General features: G+C 34.5%; 1 long non-coding RNA gene across 1 annotated transcript in view; it reads right to left on the reverse strand.

The window, feature by feature from the left end:
- Positions 1-25639, reverse strand: part of LOC120225199 — a 187200-nt gene that overhangs the window by 18013 nt on the left and 143548 nt on the right. The window contains exon 3 of the long non-coding RNA XR_005526765.1: positions 320-468. This is a non-coding gene — a long non-coding RNA (uncharacterized LOC120225199). The remainder of the gene's footprint in view (positions 1-319; positions 469-25639) is intronic.

A 25639-nucleotide genomic window follows, 5' to 3' on the forward strand; every position in this document is an offset into this window, starting at 1 on the left:
CAGCGGTGCTATATATATTGCCTACTAGATAATAGCTAATTTTACATAAAGTAGATATACAGTAATAGTCAAAGATGAGAAAAAGCCTCTAGAAAGCATAGCTCTGGGCACTGAAGCCTTTACTATTTGTATGTAAAATAAAAGGATACACTAGGGCTATTACTCAAAGATGCTCCTGTCAAACATGACAGAAGGCATACAAATAACATCTGAGTGCAACAAGAGGCAGTAGGAGAACCATTTTTATGAAAGAGAAAAAAACCCAGAAGTTTAAAATTTTATCATCATCCATCACAGCTATCATTTATTCAGTGCTTACCCCTTCTGGATGCCAGGCAGTAAATAAACTCTTTAGATGTTTTCCCAATGAATCCTGAAAGCAATCTTGTAGAGCAAGTACTGTTATTTTACCCATATTGCAGGCGAAGAGGCTGAAGCTCAGATAACTTCATTAAGTTTTTCCAGTCTCTACAATGGCAATAAAGATATGACAAGAATCCCATCTCTGAGGCTACAGTGTACGTTATTATATTCTACTGCAATCCTTATGATATTATGAGCATATTTCCATGTCATTAAATGCTTTTCACAAACATGTTTTCCAAAGGCTTCAAGGTGTCCTAGTGTATGTCTGTGTTATTCTTTATTTGCCACTTTCTGTCCTGCCAAATATTTAAGTTGTTTCTAGTCCATTAGCTATTGTATATTATTTGCAATATAAATCTTCATGTATAAGTTTTTATATACATATTTGATTGGTTTCTTATTACAGATTCCAAGAAGCAGAGTAACTATGCTAAAGGATGTGACCATTTATAAAACCTTTAATACACTGTCTAATTACCCCACCAGGAATGTGATAGCAATTTGCTCTGTCTTCCATAATTTTAGAGGTTGCTCATTTCACTGAATCCTTGCCAATCCTGAATGTTAGCAATATATCTTTTCTAAAAGTTTCTTTTCAATGTGTCGGATTTTTAAGTCTCCTATTGATTTAATTTGTATTTTAATTTCCACTGGGGTGCTTGGAGAGAAAAGTATCACTTATTGAAAACAAAATGTGGACAATACTTTAACAGTCATTCATATTTATTCTATCATTATTCCTCGAGCTTTTTCCTTGCATCCAATCTTTGCATTTCCATTCATAGAATTTTCTAAAACTGCAAGGTCCAATTTATTGTCACAATATTTGTCATGTTTTCCCAACTTGTCTAGACAAAGTTTGTTACCTTCTCTGATCTATGCAAATGCCTTATGTTATAACTTACTCCATTATAGTGAAATTATGGTTTACTTCTCTCATCTCTTCTAGATTATGAGCTACTGAAGAACAGATCAACTCAAGACTTACTGGATCCCCAGGACCTAACAAAAGGTAAAAACTTCCTAAGCTGCACTGGCCACAAAAGCACACTGACTGAATTTTAATCAAATTTTCATTGTTTACATTAAACGTTTACTCAGCTTTAATCAATAAGATACTTAATTCCATGCTATAGGACAGTATAAAACCTGAATAAAGATGTGTAATGGAATTACCTTGTTCTAAAAGAACTTGTACTGTGAAAAAGAGAAAATCAGCCTTGCTGACTGGTTGGAGTTAAGGACTTAGAAATCATTGCAACGTCTCCTGTCTATCTTGCACTTACTATGTACACTTACAATAAACCAGGCTCTCTTTGCAGGACACTGTGTGTGTGTGTGTGTGTGTGTGTGTGCGCGCGCGCGCGCGCGCATGTTCCTGTGTCTATAATATCCTTTAATTATTAAACATTTATGTGACTTAGCTGCCATAGTCTTCATTTAACACACAAGAACACTATGTTGGAGATATTAATTAACAAATTTGAAGTCAAAAAGTAATGGTATGGGGCGCCTGGGTGGCTTAGTCGGTTAAGCGTCCGACTTTCGCTTAGGTCATGATCTCGCGGTTCGTGGGTTCGAGCCCCGCGTCGGGCTCTGTGCTGACTGCCAGCTCAGAGCCTGGAGCCTATTTCAGAGTCTGTATCTCCCTCTCTCTCTGACCCTTCCCTGCTCATGCTGTCTCTCTCTCTCCTAGAAATAAATAAAAAAAATAAAAAAAAAAAAGTAATGGTAGAACCATATTTGAATATTAGTAACATTGACTCCAGAGATGATGTGTCTGCTTTAATAACACAATGAAGTTAAAAAAAATTAGTGAGAATACAGATAGAAAACAGGAGGTCCAAGGATGTTGGTGATGTCTAATTTTTTCTCTTCATTTTGAAGAACATACTCACAAAATATCAAAATCAAACTGGTAATGTTAAATATTCTCATTTTATATGCTTAGATTGTATTAAAACTTCTTCATGTTACAGTCAGATATTGAAGGAAGAAGAAAAAAGCCACTCTGTCTTGTCTTAGGTATCTTTTCAGATGGATGCAACAATAGTTATCAAGTTAACTTCATGGCCATTGTTTGTCAGTGAAACTCTCAGAAAATATCTTTGCTACGTGGCATGCCCTTGGGTTTTTATTGATAAAAACAACAAAACCGCAAGGGAAATGCTACAGCTCCTTGAGCCTGACTGATGCGTGTGGCTGGATGTTTACGTTGTTTAAATAAAACACAGAATCAGTATGTTAAAAGCAGACAAGACTTAGGAGGTATGGTAAGGCCTTGTAGAAAAACGAAACCTAGGGAACCAAATCCACATCACTCTTATTGTCAAGGGGTATACAGTGCAAAAGAAATTCTCTTTCAAGAGGCATACATTGCAAAAGAAAGTTTCTGCTGTAATAAAATTGCATAAATGGATTCAAAAACTCTTCATAGTGTGCGTGTGAGAGTGCATGCAATGGAGCCCATTGGTAGGCTGTTTAAGCCTCTGCACTTCTAATGGTGGTTTTAAGTATCTAAAATATTAAAGTACAAATAATTACAAAGAAACCAATTACATTAAAATACCATTACCAAATTATTTTAAAAATGTGATATGGTCATATATGGTCTTGCTTATTAACACATTAGGTAACAGATTTCGCAGCAGGTTTCATAATGATTGTTAGTTCAAGGTGGTCATTAGTATACATAAATCAAGTTCACTGCAGCAACAACAGATTTCTATTATGTTTATTGGTGACAAATTCACAGGAATTGCCAAATGGTACTATGGTTTGTCGTCTACATTCATAATTGAAGGAACTACTATATTGACTCTAGAGAAAATATCAATAAATATAACTAAATATGTGATTTTTAAAATTTCTAGGGGCGCCTGGGTGGCTCAGTCAGTTAAGCGCCCGACTTCGGCTCAGGTCATGATCTCATGGTTTGTGGGTTCCAGCCCCGTGTTGGGCTCTGTGCTGACAGCTAACTCAGAGCCTGGAGAGTGCTTCAGATTCTGTGCCTCCCTCTCTCTCTGACCCTCCCTTGCTCTCGCTGTCTCTCTCTTTCAGAAATAAATTTAAAAAACATTAAAAAATTAAAAAAACAAATAAATTTCTAATCATACACATACATACCCCAAATAAGAGCAATAACATAAAGACAAAAAAACTATTAGAGTCTACCCACAGATCCCAAGTTATGAACTTCTATTTCATATGTTTCCACTTTAAAATACAATTTGCCATTTCCCCAAAAAGTTAAAATTCTGATCACTGGAAAGAGAGAAAAGCTGAGTGGGAAATTAACTTATGAAATGCAAACAAACATTACCACAAGAAAAAAAACATGTTTTCTATTTTTTGTATCTATATAAGATAATGGATGTTAACTCATTATGGCAATCATTTCATAAGATATGGAAGTCAAGTCATCATGCCCTGCAACTTAAACATAAATAGTGCTATATGTTAATTATATTTCAATAAAACTGAGAGAGAAGTAAGTCCAAACACATAGGCATACTTGTACATAAGGAAACTAAATGAACAATTATGGAAGTGAGATAGCTATCTAGATCAGTCAAATTTATTGATCTCAATGACTAGAAGTCCAAAGATTTAGTATTATTTTGTTGTCTTAAATTTTACAACACGTTGCTAAGAACATCATATTATTTTCTGTTTTTTTCTCTTACCTGCCAGAATCACATTCTTTGTCTTTTTCTCTATCTACTCTCCTTTTTATACTATTTCTTCTGCAGGAATAGTTACATTGAAAAACGTAATTGCATTAACAATAATCACGGTTTAAAAGAAATGTTACTCCTCTGACGGTGTTAATAAGAGACATAATTTAAATAAGACTGGCTTTATCTCTCAAGAAATAGAAATTTAGATTTGCAGTTTGGCAGCAAACCCTATTGTTATTGATGCACAGTGATGCTACAATCAAGGTCTTGGTTAATTACTGAACAGAGAGGCAATAAATTCATTATTTTCCCCATAAAGAAATGTGAATGAATCTGCCAATCCTCCTTACTTTTATGTTAAGTATAAACACTTACATTTTTAAGTTTCTTTTTTTTTCAAATTCTTATTTAAATTCTAGTTAGTTGACTTACAGTGTAACAAGGGTTTCAGAGTAGAACTTAGTGATTCATCACTTACATGTGAAACACCCAGTGCTCATCCCAACAAGTGCCCTCTTCAGTTAAGAACAGACACACTTAGGGGCACCTGGGTGGCTCAGTCGGTTAAGTGTCCAACATCAGCCCAGGTCATGATCTCACAGTTTGTGGGTTCGAGCCCCGTGTCAGGCTCTGTGCTGACAGCTAGCTCAGAGACTGGAGCCTGCTTCAGATGATGTGTCTCCCTCTCTCTGACCCTCCCCTGCTCACGCTGTCTCTCTCTCTCTCTCTCCTAGAAATAAAATATTAAAAAAAAAGAGAGAGAAATTACTTTTAAAAATTTGCCTAAGATAAATTCTGAACAAATTAATGGGCATACAAGGCTACGCTAAAGGCTAAAAACATCCTTGGGAAAGACTGTGTCAGTGAGCACCCACTCATTAAACTAATTGCTTAAGCTCTGAAAATGATATATTGTCATATACTATGAGTTTCAGCGACTGCAATTCAATATTAAACATTCTCCCCCTCTAATATTCCCCTGTCCCCTAACCACTTAAGGAATGGTCTTCTGTAAGTCACCCTCTGAAAATTTAACATAATGAAGGACCCATTTAGACAACTTTTAGAACACTAAGTGTGAAATTTCAAAATGCCACTATTTTACTGAAAATGTCCATTCCTTTGTTCCAGCAGCATTTGTAGGAAGAGGAGTGAGCGTTAGAGCAGTTAAAAGCAGAAACAGAAATATAAGAAAGGCCATTATTTTGAGATCTATCTCTATCTCTAATGACTGACTACTCACAGGTATTTAAAGTTTAAAAGCTTTTTTTCCATTCTTGAATATACCTTTTTGAGCTTTGACTGTAAATGCAAAGAGAAAGAATAGTACTTTTATGGATTTAATACAGCCTAAAAGACACCCCTTCTGGTTCTAATTTCACATGATGGTTTGGGTTTGGAGCATTCCTTAATTGTCAGATGCATTTTTCTAAAAGAAGAGGCAAAATGAAAACATTTAGATGGATTTACATCTTGGTTTAACTTTTAGAAAAGAGGAGGGAAAGGATTTTAACTAACTGGTGCATCTCTGATAAGACAAAATATCATCCCTGTTGATACCTATTACCAAAAAAGTCTACTGCAAATGGTTTGGGGGTTTTTTTTTAGTCAAAAGATGATCTGGGTTGTGTTTCTATATGTTTTTTTTTACTTATTGAAATACTTAAAGTTAGAAATGTTTGTGACACAATATTTCAAATTTATGTGTTTAGGAAACTACGGGTGTTTTAGATGTGACATTTTATGTGAACTTTTATGATTATATTAAAATGACTTTGGATAATTATATCTTTTTGACCGTAGTAACAAATGGAGAATATAGATATGAGACAAAGGAAGTTGAATCAGAGGTGGACAATGAGAAACAAGATAGCAATAAGAGTGAAAGGTAACTATAGAATTGAGAGAAAAGTGGGAAGAAAGGGAAAGAAAATGAAATAGAAGAGACATGAAGAAAGAACTCATTTTTTTTAATTATGTCAATACAGCAAAGTAGATTTGTGAAAAACTTCTCTGTAGTAAAAACAATGAAAAACTGAATAACATATAATAAACATCCTTTGAACTATAAAAATGAGGTTTCAAGGTAATAATATCAAAACCAAAAAGGGAAAGAAAGGGAAAGAAAAGCATGGTAAGGAGAAATTCATGCATGCAAAGCTGAATTTGTTGAGATGGTCCAAACAAAGAGGTATGGGTTTTCATAGCTCTTAGGGGAAGACTCCAAACTGTGGGTGTTGTGAAGTGTGAAAATGCTCACAGTGTCAGCTTGACAGAGTTAGAATTAACTAGTTTTTTCAAATCTTCATTTGTTAATATTTTTGCAAAGGTAAATGGTTTACATGGTTTCAGAAAAACTCTATGAAAAGTTATGTGCAGAGAAGTTTTCAATCTCATCCATATACTTCTATGTTGGTTCCACGCACTGCTATTAATAACCACTATCCTCAGTTTTCTGTTCATCTTTCCATATTTCTTCATGTAAAACAAGCAATACTCTACTGCATCCTGGATTGTTTGGGGTTTTTTTTCCCACTCAACAATATATCTGGAAATCATCCCAAAGAAGTTCCTAGAGACGTTCCTCATTCTTTTTATCATCTGAATAGTAGTCTTTTGTGTACATCTACCATAGTTAAGTCAAAGCAGGCTTTTATGAGTATTTATTTAGGTTGTTTCCAAAATTTTGCTACTACAAATAACATAGCATGAATCATCTATGTATAACTTGTTTGGTGTGTATTCAGGTTTCTCCTCAGTGTTTGTAGCTATAAATAGCATTCACTGCAGGCTCAATGGGAAATGCATCTGTGGGTTCCATAAATAACACAAATTCTTCCCCAGAGGGGCTTTGTATGCTTGTAAGCAATGTATGAGAGTATTTCTTCAGTTTCATCAATGGAGTATACTTCCTAGTTTTTGAATTCTTGCCAATATATGAGAAATAATAGTCCAGTGTAGTTTTAGTTTACAATTTTAAATTTATGAGTAAAATTTAATGACCATCATTTGCATTGGGCCATTTATATATTTACTTTGAACTATGTATTTTCTCAGCTTTTGTATTGGGTTTTCAGAAGTTTTCTTGATCCTTGAATTTTAAGAATTTATATATTGGGGCTATTCATTGCTTATCCATGATATGTATACATATATGTATATATGTATATATGTAATATATTACATATGTATATGTGTCTATATATGATATATTTATATATAATATTTTCTCCTAGTTTGTCTTTTATCTTATATTTTTATTTATGGGGTTATCTATTTGTTTTCTATTTATTAATACAAAAATTTATATTTTTATAATTTTATATGTTCAAATTTATCAATTTTTGGTTTATTATATATGAATTTTGAGTTTTGGTTAGGTTTAAGCCATGTCCAGATTATAAGGGAACTTTATAATCTTTCATAGTTTTCTAATCTTCTTCTAGTTCTTGTATAGTTTATTTCCCTACATGCAGATCATTCATGAATTTGGACTTTATTCTGGTGTTTGGTGAGAAGTAAGGTCCCATTTTATTTTTTAATGGTTATTTAGTTGGCCTATCATTATTTATGTTTAAAAACCTACACTTATATAGATGAGCCTTGGAACTGACCTCCTCATAAAATGTAGACCTTCAAACTGCTATAATTTCAGAATAAGATAAACTAGAAAAATATTCACTTAGAAACATAGAGGATGACAAGGAAGTTTGCTTTTATTGGCCCGCATTTGGGGAAAAGTACTTTCTAGAATATAAGGCAAAACTAAACAGATATAATCACTTTCATGCAGGCTGATTTATCTACCTACAATGCAATCAAGTTGGCAAGTAAAAACAAAATACAAGGAAAAGCGGTGTGGAAAATTTTACACACACTTTGAGTAATAAGGATTAAAGTCAGGAAACGCTTAAAACCAAACAATTATAAAACTATTGCAAAGCAAGGCAAGTAGTAATTAGCTAAATCAGTGTGTATGATAGAATTGTAAATTTAAATTCATATTAGAAAATTTAAAAGTCTGAAAATGAATGAGTCATGCCTAACTAACATGTGGCACCCGTCTGGCTCAGTCAGCAGAGCATGCAACTTTTGATCCTACGAATTGTGAGTTAAAGTCCCACATGGGGTGTAGAGACTACTTAAAAAATAAAATCTTAGGGGAGCCTGGGTGGCTTAGTTGGTTAAGCGTCCAACTTTCGCTTAGGTCATGATCTCACGGTTCGTGGGTTCGTGCCCCGCGTCGGGCTCTGTGCTGACTGCCAGCTCAGAGCCTGGAGCCTATTTCAGAGTCTGTGTCTCCCTCTCTCTCTGACTCTCCCCTGCTCACGCTGTCTCTCTCTCTCTCTCTCTCTCTCTCTCTCTCTCTCTCCTAGAAATAAATAAAAATATTTAAAAAAATAAATAAATAAAAAATAAAATCTTAAAAAAAGAAAAAAAGAGTCATGCCTAACAGGAAGACAGAATTAAAACCATATAATAAAGCAAAAGAAGTTGGAAAAAAGGAAATTAAAAAAGAGACAGACAACAGAAAGAAATCAAAATGCTACAAAGTTGTCCAAATCCTAGTATTAGGAAAGACGTGGAGGAATGGAATTCTCATATGCTAACAAGAGGAGGGCAACTTGGTCAAACTACCTTAGAGAACAATTTATCTAGTTCAATTAAAGTATAATATTCCCTAAAACAAGCAATCCCCATCAATCCTATCCTTGGGCATGCAGTCTCCTAAAATATATGTAAAAATGTTGACTCAAGTAATATTTGGTATAGGGAAAAATTATAACTAATATCTATATCCACTAACAAGAGGATGAACAAATAAACTCTGGTATATTCATACAAAAGAGTATTATATGATATAAACTAAACTTTAGAAAATAAATGCAGTGTGAAGTTAAGTTGCAGAAGGTTATGTCAAATATACAAATGTTTAATGTTTCAAATATGCAAATTAAATACTAAAATATGAAATTTTTAAAAGATTTAATTTTTAAGTAATCTTTATACCTAATGTGGGACTTGAACTTACAACCCCGAGATCAAGGGTTGTATGCTTTACTGACGATGCCAGCCAGGCACCCCTAAAATATGTAAGTTTTAAATGTTGAAATCTGGATAGTAGTTAATTCTGTTTAAAGAGGAGACAAGCAAGTTTTAAAGTGGGATTCAGGGGTCATCAACTGCATTGTCATGTTTTATTTCCTAAGTTTGGTTTTGAGTATACAGATTTTTATTATATTAAATCTGTAGTTTTATAAACAATGTATTACCAAACTATTATAAAAAATAAAAGATAAATGAAAGGAACAGGACAGAAGTAGAAATAACAATAGGAATAGAACCAGTAAACCAGAGGATAAAATGGTATAAGGGAAAAAAAAGAAAACATTAACATTATCCTTTCTAAACTGTTATCCAAGTTCTACCATCAGGCTAATCATCTACTGGACAATACTTGCCCTTAGTAACTTATTGCAGGGAAAATACAACAACAACAGCAAAACATACAAACAAACAAAAAAAGCCTATAAGATATTTCAAGACTAGAAAATTATAATTAATAAAATATGGTTTTTTTTAAAGCAGCTTGTATGAAAAAAAAAAAACGGGAACAGGGAAGGCAGAATTATAAAAGATGGATATCAGGAGCCATTTTAGCAGTTGTGGTCATCAATACCGTGTTAGCCTATGTCATAATTAGAATGTTTAAGAAATTAACTTTGGGACAGAGCAAATCCACAAAGGTTCTACACCCACTGCTCATCAACAGAATGCTTTCTGCCTTAGCAAAGAAAGAAACATTATCTCAAACAACAATTATTTACTCCCAATACCAGTTCGCCTGTAAGCCAGCCCTTGAATTTGTTGAGGGGCAAACAAAAGAGACCTCTGTTGAGTTTGCTCTGTGTGGACTCAAAACTGCATCCTGGTCAGTGTGCAGCCTGGGAGTGCAGTATGATGTAGTTCAATGACAACATTTCAAGCCTAGATATCCAGAACCTAAGACTCTCTCACGTTAGTTGCACACAAGGCACCCATGTACCCAATACTACAAAAACATTTCAGGGCCAAACTTCACCCCACAGCAGCAGCAAACCAGCTGGATTTTCTTCCAGGTGTATTGCTATCTCTTCATAAGAATATAACAATTTCTGCACTTCTGTGTGAATAATTATTTTGATAGATATTTGGGTTATTTGTATTGTGAACTGGGAAAATGATATAAGGGGAGCTATTTCAATAAATCTTTGATTTTTTTTTCTTTTCCTCTTTTCTCTTGCCCATTCCCAGTCCTAACAAAAACATCATTTCTTCAGAGCTAAATATACATGATAAAATCCTGGAAAGAATATTTCAACAGATCATAATTGAAAATGTTTCATTATTAATATAACTCATTGAAGACATGATACGTGAAATTCTACTAGCTTTGTTGATGAATCATCCTTAAATTGTTCCCAGAAGCATAATAAATAATTACTTAGAGCTTGATGTATTGTTGCACATAACTGTAGTAAATTCCACTGTGTTTATGGTTTCTAAAATAAGTATATGTAAGCAAAAAAAAAAAAAAAAGCCTCCAATAAGAAAGCTTTTTATGGAAATAGGTACAAACTATGATTAGATGGTTATTTTAAAGCACCTAAAAATATTGAAAAATTGTATACTTATCCTTAGAGAAAAAAGTCATGTCTCTATTTCATCAGAGCATTATCATCTGCTTCCAAATACACCTGTCACTGAAGTAGAAGCAAACTGCCCAAAAATGAACTCAATACTGAGTTACTCTCTACCTGATTTCATTTTTTCACACTGAGAAGCTTATCAGATTCAGCTAACAACAAGAAGGGCACAACTCTTACCATCATGGGATGTAATGGATATATAAAAAAGAGAAACATGTAACAATGGAGTTTGATATACCTTAGGGACTTTTAAATTTTGATGTATAAAATAAAGTTATGGATGATCAGAGGCACATTTTAGAACCTAAATAATAGTAAATTAGGAAAGGAGTTGCATTTATAATTATGGTGGTAAAATTTAATGATGTAATCATACAATCTGTAATTTATCATCATTTAATATTCACAACAAACCCTTGAAGAAGGTAGGAAATTATTATTAACCTATATTTAGAAAGAGAAGTAATGAAAAGGCAGTAACCCAATAATTTACTTCAGACTATACTTTTGGTAAAGTTGTTAAACAAAAATTCCAAGTCTAAAGATAATAGTTATGCTGTCACAATATACCTTGTATTTATCAGCACAAATTAAACATTATTAAAAAGGACTTGCGGGGCACCTGGGTAGCTCAGTTGGTTAGGCGTCCGACTACAGCTCAGGTCATGATCTCACAGTTCGTGGGTTCGAGCCCTGTGTCAGGTTCTCTACTGACAGCTCAGAGCCTGGAGCCTCCTTCAGATACTGTGTCTCCCTCTCTCTCTGTCCCTCCCCTGCTCACGCTGTTTCTCCCTCTCTCTCTCATAATAAAAAAAAATTAAAAAAATAAGAGAATTTTATTAGAAAATTAAAATTTTATTTAAAAAATAAAAAGAATAAAAAAATAAAAAGCAGCTTTCTCTTTCTTCCCTCCCCCCTTCCCTTTTTTTCTTTCATTTCATTCAAATATCAGGCTCAAGATACACATAAAATAATCAGTACATGTATATAATATTATCAAGCAGGGAGTTATATTAACTTTCTACACGTCCTAACTATGGAGCCCCACAGAGGGACTCCAGAGAGCTCACTATTCTTCTAGAATCATTCGCACAATCCGGTTTTTATTCTCTTGGGGAGAAGTGCCTTGTTTTCAATACTAGACTGTGAAAGTGTTCATGACGCACCTCCTCTCTGACATTTTAAGAAACAATGTCCTAAAGTCTTTAAATTCACAAGCTAAGATTGAAATGCATAGCATTTTCTGAACTTCACCAAAATATGGGTTCCATTAACAATCATCAAATGTTTGGACAGTTCTAAAGAGACAATACACTAAATAGATGCCACAAATGTATCTTAATACTAAAGACTAAAGTATTTTATTTGCATTTGCAGTTGTAAAACACAGCTCATAAAATTTTCTTCCTCTCTTTCTCTCTCCTCCTCCTTTCTTCCTTTGTTCTAATATTTACTCTTCTCGTTCTCTCTGCCAGAAAATATATGAGCTTCAGAAAATGTCTCCTAACTGAGAATTATAAGGATGAGTAAGTTATGATCGCTGAAATGTAGTCTAAGTAGGAGATCCGATCATATTCAAACAAATATTTAAAACAGTTAGTGTAAGAAAGGAGTATTAATATGACAGCAGCTTTGTGTACATTCACTTACAAAAAAGGACAACGACTTACTCTGGTCTTTAGATATATCCAGACTCCTTCGGGGGTGTTCACTCCACTTACAGTACAGGGTTAAGAACATCCTCCATGAACTGCTGAACAGAGCTTGTTAAGAACTGGGAATTAGCTTCTATTTAAATTTAAGTACTGGCAATAGATTATATTTATTAAAAATGTATATGGTCAAAGTGAAAGTTTCTCAATCGAGAGTGATTATAGGCTCTGGTCAAAGATAGCTGACTCAACACAGAGTTTCACTTTTATACCTCTCCAAATCCCATTAGAATGATTGAAGAAATGTAAAATTGAAAATGAATCAATATTAGTACTATAAAATAGAAGTGGACTATTAGCAGAAAAAAATTTGAGGAATGCATAGAAGATTTAAAGTAGAGGAGCTCAAACAAAAGGTAAAATCCAAACACGCTAAGAAATAAGCAAGCCACACTAGTTTAAAAGTGGGTCACTGCTTAAGAGCTACAAAACTGTGGAACCTCTGGGTGGCTTAGTCAGTTAAGTGTCCGATTTCAGACCGGGTCATGGTCTCTCAGTTCGTGAGTTTGAGCTCTGCATTGGGCTCTGTGCTGACAGTTCAGAGCCTGGAGCCTGCTTTGGATTCTGTATCTCTTTCTCTCTCTGCCTCTCTCCTGCTTGTGCTCTCTCGCTCGCTCTCTCTCTCTCTCTCTGCCCTCAGGAAATGAATAAATGTTAAAAAAAAATTTTAAAGATCTACAAAAATGTTTCAATATTGAAAAAATATATTGGCTTCAAAATACAAAAGTACAAACTTCAAATGAAAAACACACTTGCTTAAATGTCCACAGAACTTAAAACTCTACTTATTGTCTTGCTTGTTTTACACAGCATAAACATTTAATTGCATGTTAATGAAGTTAGATATTCTCACTTACCAAAAATTCCCAAATATGATGATACTATTGAGAAATCAAAGCCAACTGTATTAAGTTAGCTACTTTAGGCCAAAGTATTTTTAATTAACATATTGTTTATATTACAAAATATTTTCATTTACTTTTGATATGGGAATACTTTAATGTGTTTGACATTTGGATTAAGGGCTCCCAAAAATCATTGAAAAAAGTGTATTTTCTAAGTAGAGCTTTGACATAGCTCCAATATCTAAGGTAGGGGTGTTGGAAGCAAAATCAGTCCATGAGTAACACGCAGAAAACTTAATTAAGGAGCTGGTTAGCTTTGAAGGTCCAGCAAGACTAAGACTTTAAGTATATCTTGCTGAATAATATAGGCAATCCCTGAGGAGACACCAAATGGGGAGAAGGCTAGGGGATAAAGCTGGATGGTGACTCAGAGAATGTATTTCCACAGTCCCAGGATAACAAGCCAACTGGACTCCAGGTTTCCAGCAATATCGTCTAATGAATCATATAGATCTTCAGGAGAACTGAGTTAAGGCCCTCTATTGATAGGTTTGGTCAATCAAGATCCTCATTTACGTATAAATTTAGAAGTAAGCATATATACATGCATATGCAGAAATATGTATATGTAAATAAATTGTCCAAATCACCAGATATTTGAGGAAAATTATTGATGGTTAGGCCTGTAAAAGCAATCTGTAAATCCAAGAAGTAAAGCTAAATCAGGAAACACAAGAAATCAGCAGGAAAACAAAATGTATGATTTGCACATTCAAAGAGCTTCAAGATGCTATCACATAACTAAAAGTAGAAGGTCCTGATATTTAAAAACAAAAACAAAAACAAATAAAAATCCCAAGGTTCTTTGACATTAAAAACATAGGTGCTGACATTTTTAAAGGTAGATAGTGGTGGGAGGAAAAGAAAGGGAGAAAAAAAAAAAAGTCAGCAGAGGTAGAGAACTGTCCAAAGACAAAAGATTAAATCAGTGTAAAATCAGGGAAAAGAGATTCTTTTAGAATATAGAATACAGAAGCATTAATACATCCTCAAGCACCACACTCCTAGACAGTAAATCTCTAAAGATAAAAACAACAATCCTATAAATTACTAGGGAGAAAAAAGATGATATCTATGAAGAAATATGAACCAAACTCATTTATATCAGGAAATAAGAAATGCTAATAAAACAAAAGAAACAAAAATACAAAATGTAGCACTACAGAAAACTTGCTAAGAAAGCTTTGAACCTGAAATATACACCCATTCTTTGGAATATTCAAAACAGAGAATTCTGTATATATACACAAATACAAAGAAGACTTATTGCCCATGGAACTTTAAACAGTATGATGTTATGTGTGTGCAAATTGAAAAGTGAAGTGAAGAGAAAATGATATGATATACAAAAAATAAGAATGAACAAATAAAACTGCTAAGAATAGTAATTAACGTAATATATTTCTTAATAATTGAACTTCTGTGTAAATAGTCACAAAATAGAAATGCAAAATTCAATAAAATAGAAATTAATAAATGGTTGTCAAAAGTAACTCTTTGGGAACAGATTTTGCTAATTAAAAAAAAACTAAAATAAAGGCTACAAATTAACCTGAAAACTGTCTAAAATAGTTCTTACAAAGGTCTGAGCAGTTAATTAGAGGGAGAAAAAAGAATTCTCATTCTTTATGTATATCTTTATTTTGTGAATCACTTATAATAAGCATGTTTGATTGCTTTTTTAAAAATTTAAATAGGCTGTGGCCACAAGATGGGTCTATTTTCTGTTTGCCTAAGCAAACAATTTATAGAGTAAAATACTAAAGAATTACTTCCTTGTGAATTACAGGATTCAATTTAAAGCAAATAAGCTTAGTGTCAAGTGTTAAGATGACAGTGGATCCATTTTATAGCATCACTTTGTCAATTTATTATACTATGAATTAGTATATAAACATTGATAATCGCTAATATATTGCAAACACATTCATTGCACTATAATTTCTATTTCCCTATGCTCCATAATGCTTCGTAAGAGGCTACAAACCCTTTCCTATCATTAACCGCCAAGGCAACTTATCTAGCTTATCACAACCTTTCAACTGAAAATCTTTTTTTTTTTTTCTCTCAGTAGCAGTAATGCTGAGGAACTGTGTCTCTATCTTCTGTAGCCAGCCTGGCTGCTCACTGGAATTCATTTCCAACCCTCTGGTTTATCAATTTTGTGCTTAGGGACTCACAATTCCATTCTTGTCCATCAATCCAGTTAAGAACTCTGTACTTACATCTCTCTGCCCAGAAATCTGAGCTGTGAATATTCATCTATGAACTCGAACATGAATACTCCTTGTTTATTTCCAGCAACAAGTGCCATCTGGCCTCTGGTTCTTGGTCTTCCTCTTGTTTTGGTTGCCCCAGTATATTCTTTGAGTATTATCACTGGTTACTGATCTCCATATCTTGGCCTCCCTATCATGACTGGCTTCAATGCATTCTTATGTTTTTGCTGTTTGAACCAATATGCCACTGTTCTAGAAAAACATCTCAAGGCTCCATGTTCTGGATGACAGTTGAATAATGTGCCCACATTCCTGTCACAAAAGACATCTTTTTCCACTGGCACAGGGGACGGTGACATTATAGGAGCATATGATTGTCATACTTTTGGAATAAATAAAAAAAGGGACAGTTTCTCATATTGTTAAAATAAGGACTTTATGAAAGTTATGGGTGAATCAACATAAATTTGAAGATAAACTTACTTATATTTTCAGCACCTATACTTCCTGTTAAGGAACCTCATACACTTATATTCTATAAGATAGTTCTTCTATTTCTTCGAGACCAGTGTTTCTCAACCAGGACTTTGTGACACGGAAATGTCTGGAAACAGTTGGAGTTGTCGCAACCAGGAGATGGGCAGAGGTCAGGGATGCCTCTAAACATTCTACATTGCATAGGACTGTGCTTCATAGCAAAGAATTATCCAGTCAAAAATGTCAATAGTGCTAGACTAAGAAGTCTTGATCTAGACTCTATACTCAATTGCTAGTTCCAACATGATAGGAAAATTGTATTCTTCCATACTATGCTCAACAAAAATTTCTAGTTCTTTTTCCTTACTGTCATTTTGCTACCTGTATGAGATTTGGCGTAGCCATCTGATTTTCTTTACTCAATGATATACAAGGGATAATGAGATCATTTAAGAATTGGCATGTGATTCTTCATTTCATTTTTTCCTCCATATAGATCAAAATTTTGTCTTCCAACAATTGTAGAGGCTTTATCTGCCCAAATCAGGTTGAAGAAAGTGGCTCTGGGGAGAAACCTGAACTTGCAGTGGTTTGAAATTTTAATAAGTTTAAAACAGTGGCGCCTGGGTGGCTCAGTCAGTTAAGCGTCCAACTTCGGCTCAGGTCATGATCACACGGTTCTGGGTTCAAGCCCCACCTCGAGCTCTGTGCTGACGGCTAGCTCAGAGCCTGGAGCCTGTTTCAGGTTCTGTATCTTCCTCTTTCTCTGACCCTCCCCTGCTCATGCTGTTTCTCTCTCTCTCTCCGAAAAAAAAAATAATAATTTTTTTTTAAATAATAATTTGCATTAAACCACTGAAGTTGGGGGGGACGGTTTCCACAGCAAAACCTAGCCGATTTCCCTGACATTAATCTGGCTTTTGCTCCTACCCTGCTTTCATGGCTGGAAAACAGAAGGCATTGAATAAATGTTCATTGAATTCATGAATTTATATGTATGCATGCATTTATATCTACACACATACATTAATATACAATACTCTCGATTAGTTCAAGTGACAGAACAACAGTTACCCAATTTTTTAGGTGTAAGTTACTAAATATTTTAAATGCTATTAAAATATTTCAAACATCCTAAAGCACAAAGATATACATAAAAAATCAGTGTACCTGCCATTCACAAATAACTAGACATTAACATTTTGCTATGTATTAATATTATTGTCTTAAGACATAACATTTCAGATAAAACTGAAGTTCATTTTTCTTCCATCAATTTTTGCTTTTCATATTTTTAGGCTATGCTGTTAAGTATGCATCTGTTTGCGATTATACATGAAAACATACTGAAGTACTCCTTTTTTTCAGAATGAAATAACTCTTCATTTTGTGTGATTTTTTTAAGCCATTTTGTCTTATATTAGTATTGCTATACAAGTGTCCCTTTGGTTAGTAGAACTCTGGCATATCTCTCCCTAGCTCTGCTTTCAACTTTTGTTCTACTATATTTTTGTTCTAATTCTGTTGATAATTTTGTTTTTAATCACTAAATTAATATGCTTATGTTTACTCTGATTTAGAGTTATTTCTACTGTATATTTTTGTTTTGTCATTGCTTCTTTCCTGATTCTTCCTTTTTGAAAAATCCATTAGATTTATAGATTTTAACTTATTCATCCCCTCCCACTCATTTGTAATAAATGAACTTACAATTTAGTAACTGCATTTTAATGGTGCAGGTGTAAACGTGGCAACAGGGTCTAAAGTTAACATATTTCTCTTCTCATTATTATGCTTTCTATTATTTTAGCATGCTTTGGTCTTAACACTGTTAAAATTAATATATTCATTGTTATTTGACCATCTATATTTATTTTATTAATATTATTAATATTTTGCTTATGTATTGAACTGGATTTCTCCTTGCTTCTAACTTGTTTCCTACAGACTGAACTGTACAGTTCTCTGAGTGGAAAACTCAGACTTGATCTTGTTTTCATTTCATTAGTATCAAATGATATTTAACTGGGTATAGAATTTTACAATATTTATATTTCATTAGTATTCTATGTATTTATATTAACTCATTAGTATTCTAAGTATTAATATTTCATTAATTTCTAGTTGTTAGTAATTCAATTTTCAATCAAATTTATTTTTATTTGTAGATAAACTGTCTCTTTTCCTGGTATCATTTAAAATGTTCTCTTCACTTTAATTTTTACAATGTCTTGGGATATTAAGTACGCAGAACTATGTGTAATTATTGTCTGTAAAGGATGCATGTCTTTCTTTAAATAATTTCAGAAAATCCCTGATCGTTTACTTTTTCCTTTATTATCTCTATTCTATTTCACTCTGGATATTTTATCAATATATACATTGTGAATTATCATTCTAAAATCCATTTCTTTTAACCTTTCTTTTATAATTTTCTTGTTCTTATAGCTTTGTATCTTTTTCTTGGTAAATTCCTTCAAACACACTAACAATGTTCCAACACACTAACAATTCTTTCTTCAAAATTGTGAAACCTACCTGTTAGTTTACTCACTGAGTTTTACTTATCTCCATTATATTTTTCATTTTTAATTATATTTGGTTAGTTTCTAATTTTCTGATTGTTGTCATTTCACCTTCCATTATATACTCTACTTCTTCTCCATTACTTTAATAATTTTAGAAATTATTAAGTTTCTTTTAGAGCATTCCCTATCATCCACCTTTCAAGTGTGAATTCCCTTGCTATTCATGTTTGTTTTCTCTCCTTATTTCTGCTCAGTGCTTATCCTTAGTTGGGAATGCCTTATCCTACAAAGTCCTATGTGTACTGGGTTGTGGAAGTGTCTCTGCAAAGGCACGTGACCTTTGCTACTGCAGTTTGGTCAGTTGTTTCACAGAATCTGAAGGATTTTAAATATTTTTTGAGATTACATTCACAATACACTGACTATGTAAATTGGGACTCTATTCCTGTAGACCACAGGTTTAGAAGGGCAGTTTCCACCTTCCCTGCCTTCTCTACCCACACACACACCTACAGCCCTGGTGAGATTTAGAACTTCTTTGCCACGTCAGTTTCATGAACAGAGTTATTTAAACATCCTTTATTAAAGAGGCTGTGTTTACAGGGACTCAGCTTCATACAGGAATTTCTACTCCAGTTTTTTGTCTTCTATATACAGTTGGGTAATAAACCAAGACCCTAAGGCCAGAATCTAAAGTCTTCCTGAACAAGGCATCCCTACTTTGCTTCTGGAATATGAGAATTGCTTTAAGCTCAAATATGTATTCTTTTACAATTATTTTTACATCTTCATGTATTTTTATTTTTATGAGGAGAAGGGAAAGTTCACCTTAATTCATTCGGATGGGTTCATTACAATAATCAAGGGGTTTTTTGTTTGTTTGTTTTTTAGCTGTCTGTGATGAACATGTTTGATGCTAGGAGTTTAAATAGCCCCTAAAGTTCTGTTTAACCATTTATGGAGACTCTAAGTTTATGCTTAGATATATTTCCTCTGTGCAGAACAAACTATGTAATGCCATGTCTAATTTGTGGAACTTGTGAAGAATAAATATGCGGGATCCTTTTCCATAATTATTAAAAATTTCAAGGTAGTAAGAGCAGAGCACTAAGCTGAGTACAGGGTGTCTCTGAGCATGGAGCCTCTTATGACTGTGCAAGCCACAGATCCACAGTGCAGGCTTTGTTCCTATATATACTACCTCTAAGATTTAGGAAAGTTCATTCATTCGTTAACATGCTTTTATTAATTTTCTATGTTCCAATACTGTGATGGAACATGAACAAGAGACGATAACATTTTGTAAATAAATTACTGCCTACATATTTTATAACTTTTACTAATTAAATTAAAATCAGCAACTCTCTTCATTTTAAAATCAAAATTCATGACATTTCAAACATGCAATGCAAATAGTTAATTTGTATTCTCTAAGAAGAATCTTTCATCAAGGGATGCTTAGGAAATTCTGGGAATGAGTCTATGATTTGTCATTCAATACATGATAGGAAATTCTTTATTTAAGTGGTGTGGAGGTACAGAGCTATGACTATGAGTTAAGAACATAACAAGAGTGACAGCCAGCATAATCTCTGCTAAAAGGAGACCCAGGTGGCAGGAGCAAAGCTGGATGCATAGATTTCAGGGATGCTGGTGGAAGCTCTTTTTCCTTTTCTACTTTTCTTAAGTTGAACCACATGGGGAACCCAGGATTAGATAGTTTCTGTGCTCCAGCAGTTTCATCAGCCAGAACAGCTGGAACCTAAATATAGATAAGGCACTAAACGCAGCAGTTAGTGTGATTAGGACTCTCAACATGGGAAGCAACCAGAGTTATTCTAAATGTGGATGCTTCAAACCTCAAAGCTTCAAGAGGAGTCAGGGTCAGCGAAAAGAAATGTCAAGAACCCGCAACACAAATAAGTCCCCAGGTATTATGAGGATAGAAACAAAGAAAAGTGACCTCAAAATAGATACGATCAATATTATTCCCAGAATCCCTCACCTTGGGTTCTGTGTCAAGGCAACTTGAGTTTTGAATCCTGGTACCCCACTAACTATGTCTATGACCTTAAGCAAGTTGCTTTGATTCTCTCAGCCTCCGTTTTCTTACATACACAATGGGAGGATTTACATAGTAAATTTCTCAGTTCAATGCCAAGTCCATAACAAGTACTCAATATGAGTTAAAGCAGAAAAATCCTTTTGGAAATCTCCCATCAACTGGAGGTGCCTAATATAATTTTTTAAATGGCTTAAGATTGAGGACAATTAGGTTCTTTTCATGCATTTCTTCTAACTCTGTGATTCCTAAATTTGTCTGTATATCAGAATCTCATGGGGAGGGGGGCTCAAATTACTGAGGCCTATGTCCTTCACCGTGAGACTGTGATTTAATTAGTCTAGGGTGTAAACTGGATTTAGAATATTAAAAAAAAAAAAATCCTCACCTGGGTCTCATGCACAGACTACCTGGTAACTCTGCTCTAATCTATTCCATGAAGTGATGAAATTCGTGAAATCTCCATTAGCTTGTTTCCCTCTCTATGACATGCAGGGGCAGAAAAGGGTAGAGCCTAGAGGCCCTCTGTCTGTTAATAGTGCCAGGCTGGGAGCCAGAACTAACTGAGTGTGACTAGGGTTCTAGTCACTGGCTGGCTCTGCAATTAAGGCAACTTCATTTTCCTGTACTTCAGTTTTCCTATCTATAAATAAAGCATAGGTCTCACAAGCATTTCACAAATTATTGAACTGCCCATTGTACACTGCCATTCCTCTACTGGTTCACTGACTTCAACATTTATTTTACAAAAAAGACCTTCCCTGAACTCTGACCTTCTCCACCTGGGGTTGCTCGATAAACTTCCTATTCTTGGCTCCTCAAAACTTGAGAGAAAACTAATAGCATCCAGATATAAAACAACACTCAATGATCCTAGTTCAGTTCTTTGTGCCAAAAACAAATAAACCCCAAAGGAAATGAGTAAAAAAGAAATGACAGATCAGAAAATCCCTAGATTGGCAAGTAAACATGTACACAATGATATCATACCTTGGATCTTATCAGAAACCTACACTTCGAGAAAGGAAGTAATATTTGTCCTAAACAAATTCCACAGATTCTATATCAGGTAGCATATTACTTTTTTTTTAAGAATTAAAAAGGAATAGAAAACAAAAATAGGAGAAGAAAAATGTGCAAAAAGAACATTCAAAAACTCATACTGTTCGGAAATGGCATCTACTCTTTCAAGTAACATGCAAAATAGTTATTAGAAGAGTGAATATGTTTTAAGAGACAGGCCAGTGTGGCTCGCTTATTTATTATTTAACCAGGAGAGCAGCAAGGATTCATACTGTGAGGATCAGGGAAGATAAGGACTGAAGATAAAAACAAGGGGTCTGGAGGAGGCAAATACAGAGAAAAAAGTGCATAGTTCTCTGTACCTCAAAAATAACATGGACTTTAGTCTGCTTCTTTTTAAAATTTTTAATGTTTTTTTAAAATTTATTTCTGAGAGAGAGAGAGAGCAAGCATGAACAGGGGAGGGTCAGAGAGAGAGGGAGATACAGAATCTGAAACAGTCTCCAGGCTCTGAGCTAGCTGTCAGCACAGAGCCTGACACAGGCCTCAAGCCCACGAACCATGAGATCATGACCTGAGCCGAAGTCAGACGCTTAACCGAATGAGCCATCCAGGCACCCCATAGTCTGCTCTTTACAAGTGTTTCCCCCCTCACTGAGGCCTTCTCTTATTTTTATCTTCCCTACCCATGCCTCATCCAAAGTTTACAATTAATATGGTTCAACTGGCATCCTGATGGTGGAAGAGTAGCAGAAAGACATTAAGGGGTCAATCAAGAGTACTGGAGGCAGCACTGTGGCAAATGAGACTGGTCAGGAATGACCTCAACTCATATATGCTTAGGGCCACCAATCAGTCTGTGTAGAAACCATATGGTTTAAATTCAAAGACCAGGGCTTTTTTTTTTTTTTTAATGTTTTATTTATTTCTGAGAGAGAGAGAGAGAGAGCATGAGCAGGGGAGGGTCAGAGAGAGAGGGAGACACAGAATATGAAACAGGTTCCAGGCTCTGAGCTAGCTGTCAGCACAGAGCCCGATGTGGGGCTCGAACCCACGAACCGTGAGATCATGACCTGAGCTGAAGCCAGATGCTTAACTGACTGAGCCACCCAGGTGCCCCTCAAAGACCAGGACTGAAGGAACATACTTATGATATAATCATGCACATATAACTTGTACATTAACATCTGAAAACCCAGTGGCATAGAACACTAAAAAAGATCACACTGAGAAACTAAATCGAATTTCTCTTATCAAATTAAAATTATACATCAACACACTTCTTCACTGAGAATAGGATGGAGTCATGTTGACAATATTTCTTTTCCTTTGCACTCTGAGATAAATTACAAAACTGATTTAGGCTGAGGGCAAATGAAGAGACGTTGATCAAAACAAACAAAAAGACATCCTAAATATGATTTGAAAATAAAAGAATGAATTTTATATCAATTGATGACTCAGTGAATTTCAGTAGAAATTATTTATTACTGATTTGAATACATAGGTTGAGTCATGTGAACCTCACACTGCTAAAAAGGTACAGTTTGTTATAGACAAAGGCCCAAAGTAAGAACTTCGGAGTATCCTGTAGCTGGTTCAGTGCTATAGAATGAGTCCAATGGTGTTGGGTTCATTAAGGTACTCAGTATATGTAAGGTCTGAGTACTGTTTAGAATTGATAGCAGAATAACATTCATTATTCTATATGCTTAGGTTTAACAGAGATCTACCCAATTAACTTACTGACAGATATTAAGAAACTAAATAAAATAAGAGTGTGAGAATAACACTACAGTGCTCAGATTTAAAAAAGGACCATGAGTAATAATATTAAGGCTCACAAAATACTTACTATGTGCTATGCAATAACATAAGTGATTTAGATGCATTAATTTTAATCTTCACCAGACCTCCTATTATTGCCCTAATTAATAAGCCAAGAGTACCAAAACACAGAGAGGTGCAGTAACTTGCCAAAGTTCCCCATAGTTGGCAAATAGTAGAGCTGAAGTTTGAGTTGCACCATCTAATTCTGAAGATCTTGCTTAGTTACTTGGATCATACTGTAGACCAAAAGGAAAGAGACTGAGCTGAAGTTCAAAGTTTCAGTTTTCATCCAAAACATTCAAACCACATGGTGTAAAGGTCCAAGAATAGAAGGTGGACAGTGTGACATGTTGAAGACAGAAGTTGTCAGAACCAGGAAAACCCTTGGAGATAAAGGGAATGGAATATATTTTTTTTACAAATAGTTTAGTGTCAAATTGTTTCCATATAACACCCAGTGCTCATCCCCACAAGTGCCCTCCTCCGTGCCCATCCCCCTTCCCCCCCCCCATCCATCAGTTCTCAGTTTTTGTCAGCATTCAAGAGTCTCTTATGGTTTGCCTCTCTCCCTTTCCCCCACCATTTCCTCCCTTCTTCTACCCCATGTTCCTCATGGCAGAAGAAGGTATTATCTGTTGCTGTGTAGACTGCGACTCCACCAGGAGAAGGTATCCTGAGAGAAAAGAGAGGGCAAACAAATCACTCCCTGGGCATTCTTCACAGAAATCAAGGTGATTATACCAGGAGAAAAGTCTACAACACTTCCTAAACAACTTGCAATCAAGATACAATTAAAAATATAAAAAGGTTTTCCCAGAAAAACTTATTTGAACAGTCTGACTGTATTAGTTTATATTAGGTTATCTTTAACATTGACTTCAGCACCAAGCACCATACCTAAAACTGCTCTCAATTAAAATCTATAGTAATCAGTCAGGAAGTAGGGTCACCAATCATCCTAGTTCATCTAGAACCCTCCTCATTTTAATACTGAAAATCCTTCATCCCAGGTGACCCCCCATCTCTCCAGGCAACTTGGGATGTTTTTGTCCAGGACAGTGCCAGTTTTCAAACTGAACATCCTTCTCCCAAAAACCCTGCCAATCTTGGGCAAATCAGATGGATGGTCACCTTATTAGGATAATACACTATGTCAAAGTCCCATCATAAATGTCATGAATTGGATCACAAAACACAGATTTACATGATTAAAAATGACTGACAGAAAGTCATGTCAAAAGGGGGAGAAAGGAGTCAACTTGACTACAAAGACTGTAAAAATATGTATCAAAGACTTAAAACATGTAACAAAAATAAATGAAGATTGGAACTATCAAATGATATGTCATATCATAGGATGCTAATTCATACCAGTTTTCCTACTGAGATGTTATTTTCAAGAATGTCAATTATCACAAATGTTTTAATTTAAGAATAACTCAATCAGTTTTTTAAAAAGTAGCATTAAATGAGGTTAAACAAATAAATGATACTACTTAATCATTTTACACTGGTTTTAGGATACCCAAAATATATGCACATAAAATAAACACTGCAGACATATATACTACTGTCTGTGTAAGGAAATCACTGAACATTGAGCAGTCTAATGTTAGCTTGCATCTGAGTTTCAATGAACCATATAGTGCACATAAAATGTTCTGAATGAAGTGTGTTAAATCACTTATATCATTCAGTTTGATCTCCACTAAAAAGCAATCAGGTTCAAGACAACTAGTGGAATAAGAAGAAATACTGTAAAAAAAGAAAAAACTTCCCAACCCTGCCTTCTCTGGTCCAAATAAGTCTACTTAAATTATGAGACACAGAGCTAGACAGCCTTGTTCTCAGTGTTCACCTAACACCCCTTCTTTTCTAAAGATGTTTTGACTGTTAAGTAAAAGCTGCACTATATCCAAACATAATCCCTTTTCAGTTAACAAGAAAAACATTTTACTCATCATTTAACCCAGAGCATTATAGTAGAGAATACACAAGAAAAGTGGTTTCTTGAAAACTACATTTTAAAATTGGTTTAAAATTTTTTTCTTTGGTTTGAAATACTAGGTCTTGGCCATGAGTATATGCCAAAGTAATTGTCTTTGATAAGTTACTGCAACAGTAAAAATGTGGCAGAAACAGAGGAAA

Source organism: Hyaena hyaena, unplaced genomic scaffold (genome assembly GCF_003009895.1).
Source record: "Hyaena hyaena isolate Hyena2069 unplaced genomic scaffold, ASM300989v1 scaffold_1363, whole genome shotgun sequence".
Classification (NCBI taxonomy): Eukaryota; Metazoa; Chordata; class Mammalia; order Carnivora; family Hyaenidae; genus Hyaena; species Hyaena hyaena.